This window comes from Pituophis catenifer, unplaced genomic scaffold (assembly GCF_029215685.1).
Source record: "Pituophis catenifer annectens isolate HBS135680 unplaced genomic scaffold, rPitCat1.0.hap2 SCAF_3, whole genome shotgun sequence".
Taxonomy (NCBI): Eukaryota; Metazoa; Chordata; class Lepidosauria; order Squamata; family Colubridae; genus Pituophis; species Pituophis catenifer.
The window spans coordinates 142,037,632-142,052,599 of NW_027256883.1; the positions used below are offsets into that span (position 1 = coordinate 142,037,632).

General features: G+C 37.6%; 1 protein-coding gene across 1 annotated transcript in view; it reads right to left on the reverse strand.

The window, feature by feature from the left end:
- The window catches only part of ST6GALNAC5 (ST6 N-acetylgalactosaminide alpha-2,6-sialyltransferase 5), a 78,595-nt gene that overhangs the window by 46,850 nt on the left and 16,777 nt on the right, over window positions 1–14,968 (reverse strand). The window lies entirely within an intron of this gene.

A 14,968-nucleotide genomic window follows, 5' to 3' on the forward strand; every position in this document is an offset into this window, starting at 1 on the left:
TTCATAAATCATAGTATTAATTTCCCAAACAAGAAATGTCAATGACATTCTACCCAGGGAAGTGAATTGCAAAACTAAATTTTAACTCGCCTTAAAATTCTACATCTCGCCGTCATTTAATTAGTGCACACAATACTTTTCATCAATTATGACAGAATTACTTCCTTCCTCAAGCTTACCATAGCATTTCAAAGCAAATTAGATATTATTAAGAACAAAATAGCAAGTGCATTTGGCATTCTTCAGTATGACATTAGTATGTAAAATGAAAATATCTACAAATGAAAATTTGGACTTTTGGCTTTATTTTTAAGTCAAGCCTTAGAAACACTGGCTTCAGGAACACTATTTTGTATTTAAACAAACAGAATGAGAACTAATAAAATGTTGAGATTATTTAACTCTCAATAGCAGTGAAAAATCTGGTGAAAAATCTACTTCCTTTAACCAATCAGAAGTGGTGCAATGCAATCCATGCACACCACAGCAAAAGAGAAGAATGGCTGAACTGTATTACAAACAACTCACCATTCATCATTATGGTCCCTAGCTGGCCAGGTAAATAAGAATACATGAAAGTTTAACGAAACCCCGGTTAGTCACATGCTTCCACATCTTTGGAGACCGGAGGCTTTACTTGTAATCACAGCCCATTCTTCACACTGGCAACTATTCAATGCAACTGATGGTACTGCTTGAACAGAGTCCAAAACTGTCTAGTCAGTTCATTCACTGATGCCAGTAACAGCTGATACAGAGAAAGCATACCCTGCTGGGAAACAAACACAATCATGGGTCAGTGTTCTCAACATCTTGTAATATTGTGTCCTTAACTTGTTGCAGGAATGCTCAAAGGAAATGTGTAACCTCTCTGCTTTTGTTAAAAAGAATCATTCAGCCAACACCCAGTGTTCCATCCTGTTTCTACAGATTATGTTAGCTTTGACTTGTTTTCCATTTATTGCAAATTTCTCCAGTAGGCACCACAATTTAATCCACATTTTGTTAAGGTTATATTATTGGTATTGGTATTAAATTTTAATCTACTATTTATTTGCTTATTTATTTTTCCACAAAAAAAAATCTTTCCTATACTTTTATTGTGTTTTCTCTGAAAAAAAACACACACATAAGATTGTGCTGTTCTTAGTCATCAAAAAAGGCAGGAGATATATTTATCACAAGATGATATCTGGCTAATCAATGTATCAAAGATATATGTGTATATGTGTGAGAGAGAGACAGAGGTACTTTAAGAATATTATATTAATATTGTCAAGTATCCAATGATTTTTACTAGAAACAGCTGTCATAAAAACAAAAATAGTAATATTTTTATAAAGGGTATAATTGTGAATGAACTGAGTAAGTAAGTCTATGTCCAGTCTTTGTGCTTACAACCATCTACCATTGTCATGTAATGTTTTAAATTTCGTTTTCCGGGCCAATTATTTAATTGTATTTTAATGGCTTTTTAACATTTGTATTATATGTATTTTATTTGGCTGTTCACCGCCCTGAGTCCTTCGGGAGTAGGGCGGTATACAAATTAAATAACAAAATAATAAATAATAAAATAAAATAAATCAACATTTGTGCACCTCACAACTGGTGCGTATTTATGACCATCACAGTGTCCTGTTTTCACATCATTGCCACTTGTTAATGGAGAAACCAGTAGTAAAATTATAAGTTGCTGTCACGACACATCATGTCTCATGTAATGTCCCATGGTCACTTGCTTAATGACCAAATGGGAAGTGGTGTCATAAGCTTCTTGTAGTGTTCTACTGCTTCACTTAACAGTTGGATTGATTAGACACTAAGTTGCTGGTTCCAATTGAAGTCACTAAGCAAGGATTCCCTGTGTAATATTCAGATGTGGATTTTGAGCAAATACGCCACAGAAAATTGATAAATGTTTCAAGGGCCTTAATCCAGGGGTGAAATCCAGCAGGTTCTGGAGAACCGGTAGTGAAAATTTTGAGCAGTTCGGAGAACCAGTAGCGGAAATTTTGAGTAGTTCGGAGAACCGCAAATACCCGAGTGGGATGGGAATGGAGATTTTGTAGTATCCTTCCCCTGCCACTCCCAAGCCACACCCACAGAACCAGTAGTAAAAAAAAATGGATTTCACCACTGCCTCAATCCTATCCCATATTCCTGAAACCAAAGAGCAATATTTGCTCTTTCAAATGTGTGCTTTAAGTTCTTTTGTATAATAGTAAGATTGGATTCAATCAGAAAGTCACTAATACTTTAGAGTTTAGTTTATTGATTAGCCCATAGGTCATATCAAAGTGCAGAGTTCCAAACATAAATTATTACTAAAATCCAATAAAAACAATTTAAAATAAAATTGAAATAAAAAGAATTTAAAATGAAATTGGAATATTAATACTTAAAATAGTCATAACCAACATGTTCCACGAATTCCAGTGCTTTTAATTTAAAATGACAAATTGTATAACACTACATTGATTACACTGCATGAAACTTCTCTCATTTTTTACTTGGAATAAACATATAGAAATCTCAACTGGATGAATAACACATTTAAAAAGTTTAATTCCTTCTACAAATTTGCCTGCACTTCTCTGCCAACATAAAAAAAAAAAAAGATTTCCACTAACATTCATTGGCATCAAAAGTATTTTCAAAAAGATACGTCTGAAATGCACATTTAAACCAAAATGCTCCCGTTTTTGTGATATACAACTCTAGATCAGAGATTCAGCTATATTCTATGTTATAAATATTACTGAAGCCAGCCAAAAGGAAGGGTAAAGTATGGTGAAACTTGTAATTAATGTGCAATTCTAAGCATACCTTAAAAGCATTTTTATATAAAAAATTAAGTGTCAGAAAACAATACATAATTTTTCAGCTTTTTTTTTCCTGCAACGCACAAAGCTAAGCTGCATAAGCGTAGCTCTTTCATATGCAGAAAGCAAGTGATGTAAGGAATGTATTCTCAAAAAGTACTGAAGGAGAATTTAGTATTAACTCTCTATATATTATAATATAATTTCCTTCCCAAACATGAAGTCCTTCAGTGAATTTGAATGCTCTCAAAGAATATAAATAACCTTTATATTCTGATTCACTTCTTTCCAATTCCAGCTGCCTACACCCACAGAGTTTAACAATTAATTTACTGCCTGGTAGATTTGGATAATGGGTGATCTCCCTCCGAAATAGATTTTTTGTCAAGAGTTTATAGAGTCTGGAAATATAGGCCCATCAATTAAGGACATTTTTAGATATAAGGAGAGAAGACACATAGTCTTGCTATTTAGTCCTCCAGCTTCTAATATTCCTAAAGACACTGCCATAATTTTGTACCATGTAAACAAAACTTAGTTTTGCCAAGTTGTGGCTAAGGCACGCATTGTCTTCTTGAAATTTTAATTTGCACCATAACCAACACACTTGACCAGAATGGTCAGAAAATGCAAACAAAGCAGTGAACTATGAAAATATGAAAATATATGGGAAGTACATCTCTTTTACTCACTACAAGCCAATAGGATTCTAACAGCATTTTATCAGAATAAAAGGAAGAAGATTAATCAGGATCAAGATTAATCATTTTTTAAGGTAATTATTAACAACAGGAAGATAACAGAGGTCACAATAGCATCAGTCAAGTAGCAAAAGTTTTTTACATATGATTTTCTAGTTGCAATAGTAAAGTATTCCTAGAAATACTTAAGTCACAATCTCATCTTTATCATCTAGGTTCTGGATAAATACACATTTCCAATTAAATATTATGTCTAATTTAGTAGCTTGTGCCTAGGTTAAGTGGTAGTCCTTGGTTTGGAATCATTCCAAACAGAAACATTCCATCAGGTGTTGGTTATCATCTTTAAAGCGCTCCATGGCTTAGGACCTGGGTACTTACGAGATCGCCTTCTGCTACCGATAGCCTCCCACCAGCCAGTACGCTCCCACAGAGAGGGACTCCTCAGGGTACCGTCAGTCAAACAATGTCGACTGGCGACCCCCCAGGGGGAGAGCCCTCTCTGTGGGGGCACTTGCCCTCTGGAATGAATTGCCCCCGTAGATACGAATGATCCCTGACCCACACATCTTTCGCCGTGCCCTCAAGAAGTTATTGTTCCAACAAGCTGGCCTGGCCCAAACATTAATTTTAATGGGTTGCTTTGTTTTTAATGATGTCGGGGCCAAATTATTTAATATGTTCGTAAATTGCTTTTAAATTTTATATATGTGTTTGTTTTATCTTTGGCTGTACACCACCCTGAGTCCTTTGGGAGAAGGGCGGTATAAAAATTAGATTAAATAAATAAAATAAATAAATAAATAAATTCGTTCAGCAGCAAGTCAAAGTTATGATGGCAAAGTTATAACCATTGGTGTTCTTGCCATCCCAGCATCCCTGTGTGGTCACATGACTTGGATCTGGACACTTGTTCCAATTACAATGTCACAATGAGCCATGGTCATTTTCAACGTTCCTTGTTGGCTTCCCACAAGCTAAATCAATAGAAAAGCTGGAAGAAGTCAGAAGTCATGTTCATGCGAAGGCTTCATTTTACAACCTGCACAGTTCTTAAAAATGGGAACTAAGACTATCAGAATTTTTGTCACTAAGCACGGATATGGACACATCATATCACACCTTATGACCGTATCACTTAGCAATTGCCATTGTAACCTGTGGACTATCTTTACAGAGAAACGGTTCAAACTGTGGATACCAGATTGTAATCTGTGTCAGAATGTTAAGGATTTACTTATATGGATGCAACCACATTACAATAGCCTAAATAAACACAACTATTAATGCTAAGTAAGAAGATGGATAAGGTTCATATGCATGCATGCTATGAAAAAAGAATAAGTCCCAAAAGGCATCAATGAAGCATTTACTAATTAGACCTGGGCTGTGTTTCTTAGATCAGAGTTTTTCAAACAGTGTTCCACAGAAACCTAGGATTTCATCATAATTTGATGGAATTCTATAAGAGACTAAGTAATTCACTAGCATATAGCTATTTTTCTATCACTAGAGCTTTGCTTCTTGATCAGGGATTCAGGGATTTTGTTTTTTTTAAAAAAAGTACGTTTCATGGCTTAAAAAGTTTGAAAGTACCATAAAATTGTAACTAAATAGATACATGGGAAGACCTATATTCATTTCTCATCAAATCTGTAAAATCAATATGCCATGCTATATAACTTAATGTATATTAAGCAGACAGTGAACATAACAGCACAACATGAATACTAATGCATATTTTTTTCAATGTAATTGTTCTCATTATCACATTGAATATATGTATGTATGTTTGCGTTTTCTACATTATCACATTGGATTAATTTATGTTTGCTTGTGTTTTCCATATGTTCATTTTATAACACATCAAGATTAAGCAGGAGTGACTGTGATAATTATAAAAATGAGGAATCTTTGGCAAGTCTTCCTCTCACACAATCTTCAATATTTTGTTAGTAAAGATAATACAAGACATAATGATTGGGAAATCAGCAAAAATAAAAAGAAGTATGATCTGAACTCAGAATGTCCTTTGCCAAGGTAAGCACACACAAAGAAGTAAAATGTATGAAAGTACTTGCTCAAGTACACCTGTATGGCATGGCTATCTTAAGAGGATTAATGTGGAGTTTTCCTCAATTCCTGGACATTATTACTAATTTTTGGTTACCTACTTTTTATTATCATAAAACAGAATACAAAAAAAGAAATAACAATACCCCAACAATCTCAATCCTTGAAACGCTTTTAAAAATGAACAAATAGGACAACAGATTCGTGGACACATTGGAATGTTGAAGAACTTTTAAGTTTTTGTATTTTCTTAATGTGCATTATTACTATTACTTTTCGTTGTTGTAATATATTTTCAATCCTTTTTGTATGCCCTTCAGATTACTTGGCAATTAGGCAGCTTTAGAAATTGAATAAAGAAAGATAAAAATAATAGAACACAAATCAATATGTTCCTACTAATACTTGTGCTCAGATTCAGGATCATGTTAGGATAAATATATTGCTCTGTGAGGAATGAGAAACTACAAAATCAGGGAGGGAAAATGAATTAACTGATAGGATCGTAATTTGATAGAAAGAGGTAGGTGTGAGAATAATGCATTCATATTAATTGACTATGAACTAATTAAGTTACAAGGGGGGAAAAGGTATGAGCGGACACTGCTGTTGACTGAATTACTGTGGTTATACTTGGTTGGGGAAGAAGGAAGATTAACTGAGCTATAAATAAAGCAGTAAAAATAATTAATAGTATAAGTAATCAGAATCCCGCAACTGGAATGTATCTAGAAAAAATTCCCTTCAGGCTCCATAACCCTGCTGTAAATCCCATAAATATATTGTATGAGCAATCCTTGTCCTTTCCATTTTCTTTTTCTCCATTCCACATCAGTTTCTGCTTAAAATTTTAAGAGTATTCATTGTTTTGGCCTATTTTTACAATATCAACATTAATTTATTCACTAACAAATGTATATCTCACTGTCCATTCAGGAGATCTAGGTGGTGTAAATAGCATTCCTTTCCTTTGTTATTCCTCATGACTGTGATTTATGGCAAGTCAGGTGAAAATGGCTCAAGTGCCTATGGAGTTTCTATGGCTGAGGATAGACTAAGCTTCCCAAATTGTGTGTTGCAGTGCTCCAGAAATACTAGATTTGTAGTTTATATAGTGTTCGACAGATGTCAAGTATCAATCCATATCTTTGAAAAGGTTAAAATATCCCACAATGTCCTTGTAACTTTGTTGGGGATCCAGGGACATCAAGGTGTAGTATTTGACAACTATGAGATTCATGTCTACTTTAAAGGGTATTCAAAGACATTGAAAACTACTTTATTATTTTTTTAACACTAAAAAGATCCAACTCCTCTGGGCTACAAATTTTATGAGATTTTAGTATTATCAACTGAAATCTTGAGATCATCCACATCATGTGAAATGTGTCGCTCTGTCAAATGTCTAGTCAGTTAAAAAAACACATTAGCAATCACCTGCAATACTTTCATCAGGAACACTAGAGTGAGGCCTAACCGTGTTGAGTACCCAATTGTCTGTGATGGTTTCCTCCCATTGGAGGGCAAAGAAAGCTAATCTACCACCAATGGGAGGGTTGGTCTGACAGTCACTTAGCTCTATGGAAAGGGCGACTTCCTGTTCCATGAAAGGGTCTGAAAGGCTTGCCTGAGTCGGTCGCGAAATCTGGGCCTCTCCGGCTGGCAATCCTGTCGCTGTGGGCCAAACCTTTGTTGAGAGGTGATGTCCATGTTGGGAGGCCAGAATGAGGGTCTGCGGTAGTAGGGCAAAGGTCTGTGATCTGCCCTCCTGAACGTGCCCAGCATAACTTTCCTTCTGTCTTTATTCTCTATCAGTATTGGGTCTAGAGCTTCCCCAAAGAGTATGGCTTTATATGGGGCAGAGGCTAGCCTCCACTTTGACCTGGCATCCACCTACCAATTGCAGAGCCATAACAGCCTCCTCGATGTGACAGAGGAGAAGAGGGTGTGTGATGTGAATTTTACAGCATTTATGGTAGCATCTGCTGAAAATTGGGTGGCGGCCACCAATTTGTTGATATCTTGGTGCGGGCGCGCTTCCTGCAGTGGCACCTTCACTTGCAACTGGCTGAGCCAGAGCAAGGAAGTGCAATTAAAAAAGGAAGCAGCCATGGCCGCCTTCACTGCCCATGCTGCTGCTTGGTATGTCTTGCGGAGGACAAGTTCTGCTTTCTTGTCTTCGACCCTCAGGTTCTCAGCCAAGTCCCCAGCCACAATGGAGGAGGATGAGGCAAGGTTTGCCACAGGTCCATCCACTGTAGGCAGCTGCAGAAGGGCAGCTAGGTCAGGACCAGCATTGTAAAATACCTGTCATTGCCTGTCAGGGTTGGGAACGCTCCTGGATGATCCCATTGTTTCTGAATAACATCCAGAAATCCAAGGACCTCCTCTTTCTCCACCTTAGGCTCGTGAAAGAGGGGGGGGGGTCTGTGGGGTCTTGAGGGGCCTCAGGTGATGCTCTCTGCACCCCCAATTTGGTAGTAGAACTAGCCTTGTGTAGTAAAGGCTTAAACAAGGCTGGAGGGAAGAGCCCAGTAAAGGCTGGCATCATATCCTCATCCTCTGAGAGATCTAGTTCCCTGTGCCCCTCATCAACCCAGAGGGACTCCTGACTCCACACAGAGGTGCTATGGGATCGAGGTCCCTGGTAAACAAGCCTGTCAGCTGAAGGCAATGAAGGCTGAGAAAAATAAGGTGGAACTTCTGGTGCTAAGGAGTCAGGGTGGTAGGACTGCTGCAATCCTGCAGCAATACCTTGGGAGATGGCCTGAGAAATTATAAATCTCATGTCCTGGGAGATTTCGGGCCCCTGACTGTCCCCTGTGCAGAGCCCCACCACAGTGGATGTAAATGTAGCGACAGGAGCTGACTTCTTGAAGTATTCCGGCTGCCTTTCTGTTCCTATGCAAGCAAAAGGATCCAGGCTTTGTTCTCTGCTGTCAAGCTGTGAAGAGATAGAAGGAGAAAGCTCCTTTGCTCCCTCTGGTGCTGAAGCCGGCACAACAGCCTCTTGTGGCTGAGCCAATGGCTGCGTCTGTGAAGCACATGAATTGCATGGAGCTGTCAGTGGGGAAGCTGGCTGCTTGCCCTGTTTCTTTGCACCCCTTGAAAATTGCTTTTCAATTTTCGTTAGCTCCGTTCCTGTCATCGAAGGAGTGCTCCACCATTTTGACTGCTCAGTGCTGACAAGAGAAACGGAGTGTGCCTGAGAGTCAAGGCAGAGACTCCAATGGTGGTCAGCCTGGCTGACAGCGGTGGGAGAGTGGTGGTGGCTGTGGCGGCAGGCCAAGCCAGCCAGCACACTCACAGGCTGCACAGAGCCGGCCCCAGAGGCTGCTGGACTGACAAGCGGGGCACGATTGAAGCAATCCTGTGGGTTGGAGGCTGTGCCACGTAGACTGGACTAGCCAGCACGATCCTCTTGGGTACCAGTTGAGGGGCTTCTAGGTCAGCGGCATTGCCAGAACACCTGGATTGGCGAGTGCGACCGTTCAACATGGAGCAGAGCTCCAGTAGCCGGAACACAAGGCGAGAGCTCCTGCTGCTTCTGCTTGCTCCAAAATAGCCGTAAATCATAAGAAAAACCTTGATTAGTCCAAGAGTCCAAGAATGGAGTTTTTGATGTCCAAACTGTCCAGAATTGCATCTCTTTCGGGCTAGACTGAGACAAAAACTGGAGTCAGAGAGAGAGACAATTGGGCGTGGCTTCAATTTATGACTCAGTCTCTGGGCAGAAAGGCCATCATTGAATCCCATTCTTGGACTCTCCCATTATCACACTGGAGAACAGTATATCTAAACCAAGCCCTTTCTATTTAATATTCAACATGAGCAAAATTTGAACACTGAAAACAGCTGAAACTTCCCTCAATTATTTAATTTGGATAACAGTGGATCATGAATAGGATTCAACAGTTCTTGTCAACTACAATATGTAAAGACTGTCTATTTTATAAACAGCAACTCTTTATCACACAAACTTTACCTTAACAGAGCTTTGTCTTGCATTATATACTGGCCCAGCAGAGACAAGTCCCTACTGAGAATTTAAAGGAATATTTGAGCAAATTGCTTAAGGCAGAGAAATAAGAACTCAACAGGAGCTGTTAGATTTCCCATAAGACAAAGGTGCTGACAATATTCCATTTCCTGTATTTTTCAACAGACCCCTTAGGAATGTTATTTATTTGGATTTATTCTTAAGACTTGAAGAACGAAACTTAAATGTGCCTATGATGTTAACAGTGATATGGAGAGGTAATGAAAAGGAAAGAGTTGGCCCCTTGAGTGGCCAATAACTATAGACAAGGCTTTATAGTTCAGCCATGTGCACCCAATTCTATTGAGCCCACTGGAGTTGGACAACTTATAAACTCAACAATAATTAATAGGTAGAAAACAATGCCAAATCCTGTCTAAACATCTGGCTAACTGTACAATGAACCATAATAATAGTAAAGTGGATAAAGATAAAATTTATTTATTTAATTTATTTATTAGTCACATTTTTATGCCACCCAACTCCCAAGGGACAAAATGTTTAAAACCCAACCTTACAAAAAGAACATTAAAAAAAAAAAGAAACTGGTGTAAGAAGATCACACAAACTGATTATAAACAACAATACAAATAGTCACCAAAACAATTCGCCAGAACATCTATAAAAATTATGACAGTAGTATGAAAAAATGGTGGGAACATATAGTCAAAAATGAGCAAGTTAAAATATTGTGGGTTTTCCAAATACCAACTGATAAAATCTTGACCCATAACATATACAAATTAACTGTGGCTTAAAAGAAGAATGTGTGGATCATTGATATCCAGAAATACCAGAGCATAGTACAACAGAAGACAAAGATCACAAAGATCAAAATAGAAGATCACAAAGTATCAAGATCTGAAAACTGAAGCTGAAAGATTATGGCATAGACTAGCTATGGTGGCCCCTGTGGTTATTGGCACACTGAGTGCCATAGCAAAAAAAGTTGGACAGTAGTTAGAAAATCTGCACATTGACAAAATTTCCATCTGTCCATTGCAAAAGGCCATACTGCTTGGATTTGAACATTTACTATATTGATACATTATGTCATCCTTGGGAAGACCTCAATCTGTATGAAGACCAACATCAGCTAAAGAACTGGTAGGTTTGACTTCACATTGTTGTGAACAGATAATAATAATATATAAACAACTTCTGTCTATCCCAGGTCTTTGGGAAGGATTTCATGGATGAATAAAAATGACAAATCCAGTCTGAACATCTGGCTGACAGTGCGATGAACCATAATAATTGGCCAACCGTTTCCTTCTTTTATCATATGACATCGGCAGCAGCTGATAGGAAGGGAAAGACAAGACAGATAAGAGGTTGGAGCTGAATGCTAATATATGCTGAGATATTTCATATCATATAGAAAAGTAGAGGGCAATGTGCACTGGACTTCTTGCCTCATAATTCAAAACTCAGAAAAAGTCAAAACCTTTTTCAAAACCCAAATGTTTTGGGTTTGGACCTATCAAAGCATGATTACTTCCAAAAAGTTTAGCAGAACAGGATGCAATGATTCCCTTAAAGTTAAAAAAAAAAACAATTTTCAAGCTAAAAGAACAAATAATTTTCCATTTCATGCCCAGTAAGTAGTTCCCTAAAAAAAAAATCTCAGCTCTAACTGAAGTCCAGACATTCTGTTCTGTTTTATGGCCAACAAGAATTCTGTGCTTTAATAACTACATGATGTGGAGTTATTTCCCTAACCAATCTATCCAGAAACAGAGAAGGCTCTCAGATTCAGTTCATTAAAGCAGCAGCATCTTTTGAGTTATTGCTTTCAATACATGAACCATGAAGTCAGTGGCCTAGATGAAAGATTAGCCATTGACAAATCTCTCTTTACCCAAAACGATTAGGGAAATAAGAAAACTGCTCCTAACACTTGAACTGGAGTGGGAAGGAATTAATTATTTTAAGAAATTTAAATTGATCAAATAACCTAAATTGCTGCTAAATTGCTGATCTCTAAGTAATATTTGTATGTATGTACTGTAAAAATACTTATGCTATCTCAGAAATATGAGCTCCAAGAAATAATGCTGTTTTACAGTACATACTGTATGAAGTATTTTGCTTACAATTTTGGAGGAGCACGAAGCAATATCTATGTAATATTTAGGAGCACAGATCATATCTATAGTACAATACTATGCATTCTTCTGTATTTCTAGAAAATGTTTATATGCCAATAATGCCAACACTAGTTTTTCTTTCTTTGTATTTACCACACATCTAGCCAATCTGTCAGTTTTATCCCAGGCTTTCCAGTTTGGGCTTCTTGATTAGTAAGTTCTATTAACACAAAGACTGCAGCAATCCACAAAGATAATTAAAAAGAAAGGTCACTGGCTTATGAAGAAAAGCACTGACCTTTTAGTAAATCTCTGGGGTTCAACTCAGCAGTTGTTTAAAGTATTTAAATGCTGCGATTCCAAAATCCCTCAGTAGCAGATCATGATCCTGACTTTACTCTCTAGTCACTTTGTGCTACAGCTGTGTACTATTGCCATAATGAAAGGCCAAGCCTGATAGAATGTAACCATTCAGCCTAGAAAGTAAATAAAGCAAATTCAAGACACTTATTGAAAATTTATTCTGTACAACTTTCTATGTTTTAATATAGACCATAGATTAACCTAGCTCCCAGGTATCACCATACTTCGATCCCTAGAATCTCAATTTAGCATAACCGATGATTTAAAAAATTGGAAGTTATATTTTAGCAAAATCTGATGACTCATAAGATGTAGTTAATCATCAGGTACATGAATTAATTAATTCCCTGATACAGGAAGACATTTATGTCCTTGTCACTTTAGAGTTGGACTACTATCATTCATTCTACCATCCAGTGAGGCTGGTCTTGAAAGCCATCTTGAAATTTCAACTGGTATAAACAGAGTGGCTTGTTTGCTTACTGGGAAAATTAGGGCCATGTTATGCTGTTATTGTATGGGGCCGTAGCCATTTTTGAGCCAATGTGTACAAAAAAATGCATGCTGAAAGTCCCACACATCAGGACACTTGGCAAGAGGGGGTTAAGAAGAAAGTGTTCTTTGTTGAAGCTTCTTTTCAAGAATAGTTTAAATCTAGAGCAGACCTGGGCATTTTACAGCCCCCATGCCACATCTGGCCCATCCGGTCTCCGTGAGGTCAATCAGAAATTAAAAATTAAATATAAATAAGTGCATGCCATGCACTTATTACAATTGTGTTGCTTTTATTTTGGAGGCATCTGTTTTTTCTTCCATGTGTGTGTGCTTGCCTATGCACCTTCACAACCCTATTGGTTCAGCCCTCCACAATAATCCCAATTTCTCATGTGGCCCCTTTGGAAAATTAATTGCCCACGCTTGATCTAGAGGAAAGATTGATCACATCACAGTAAGATCCAGGGAGCTTGTTAAAACCAGTTGGTTTTTTTTAAGTCTTTGAGGACTGAAGAAAATATGTGAATTCTATGTGAATTTTTACCTGGGAGTTAAGGAAGGGCTAGAGAGAGAAATTGTGTTGTAATAAAAGTGAATATTCAAATACATTCATATTGCAGGTCTGCAGCCATTTGCATCCCTTGGTCATTCCTGTTTTCAAAACTTATTTTACTCTAACGAGCCAACTCTATTCCCAATTCAAAGGTAATTTATTAGATATGGAAAATTTAACTTATTTATCCCCCTTGATCCTTAAATATGCAGCATGCCTGAATTTAAAAGGCAAACTTTTCATATCACTACATCATACCTACAGTAGTTAAGTTTAGAAAACAAAAGTTTAACCTCAACTCTGTATGTAATACCTTCATTCAAAGTATTCCTATAATTCTGAAATAAGGAGCTTGCAAATATTTTAACATACAGTAGTCCTCAATTTATGATCAGTCACTTAGCAGCTATTGAAGTTATGATGCAACCCCCCAAAGCTACTTACAACCGAGTCCCAGAGTGATGGCTACAACAGTGCTCCTGCGGTCATTTGTCCTTATGACTGACCATAGGGACACTGCAGCTTCCCCTTGCCTATTTCACACCCGTCCCCTCCACCATATCCTTGCAGGTCTTGTGCCTGCTCCCCACACCACCAGGCCCTCTTCTTCTCTTACCTGTTGAAGATCTCCAGATCTCTGGTTAGGGAAGGAGGACAGGCCACTCCATTACTGGGCCTGATAGCACAATTATGGAAGTAGCTGCCATTTTTTGAGCAGCTGCATTGAATTATGGTTGCTTGGGAAAAGTTAGCTATTTCCAAAATGGTGCCAAGTGGCACAGCAGCAGAGTGGCTTGTTTTGTTTCCCTAACTGAAGTTCCAAAGATCTTCAAAAGGGAATGTAGGATGAGGAGTGTGTGGGGCCTGGTGGAGTGAGAGGCAAGCCTAATGCTTGCGGGGACCTCAGGATTAGGAAGAGAAGAATGGAGTGGCTCAGGGAGTGGGTGAGACCTGGGGCAGGGTCTGCACTAGTTCTCCCAGGGCTAGAGACACTTCGTGCTCTGCTTAATGAACTGCACATTCATTTAATGACCACATCAGAAAAAGAAGAGACGAGGGGAGTCATAAGTGAGGCTATCACATGGTTGCTTCATTTAATGGCTATCACAACATTCAACCATAATGAGGAGGGTACATTACAGTCATGAGTCAAAGGCTACCCGCATTGTCTAAAATGTATCCCCAGTATTATGAAAATATGTTTTAAATACATATATAAAAGAATGGTTTATTTCTACTTACATCATTGTTCAACTAAGATGACTGCAAATAATGATGTGACACTAAAAAATTAACACTCATATGATAGTAGCATACTTGAAAAAGAAGCTTAACTTTATCCTTAAGGCAAATGAAATAGCTTACATATGTTATTACTGAATGGAGAGTAATTTTAATAAATCCAATATAACATTTGAACTTTCAAAACATAGCAAAAGCATGGCTTATAAAAAGATCTAAAGCATGGGATATAAATATTGCACGTAACAAGAATAAATAAAAATACAAATTATTTTTTAAACAGTGATTTTCAGTTAAGATATAGATGCAGCTGTGGAAGGAGAAAACATAATGGCATAGTTAAAGACTAGTTCTTGTTGCATCACATTGAAATGTTCATTATCAGTTAATTTTCAATTCAAGGTGATAAAGTATATAAACTAATTGGTGTTGGGCTTCTTTCTAACCAATCAGAACTGGAAATAAGTAAAACCAAAGAACAAATATTTCATAGCTCACATTAATAGTACTAATTAAAAAATGATTGAGATTACATCCACAAAAGTTTCAGCAAGTATTCCATTTTCAGATGAGGAGCCTATCTATGG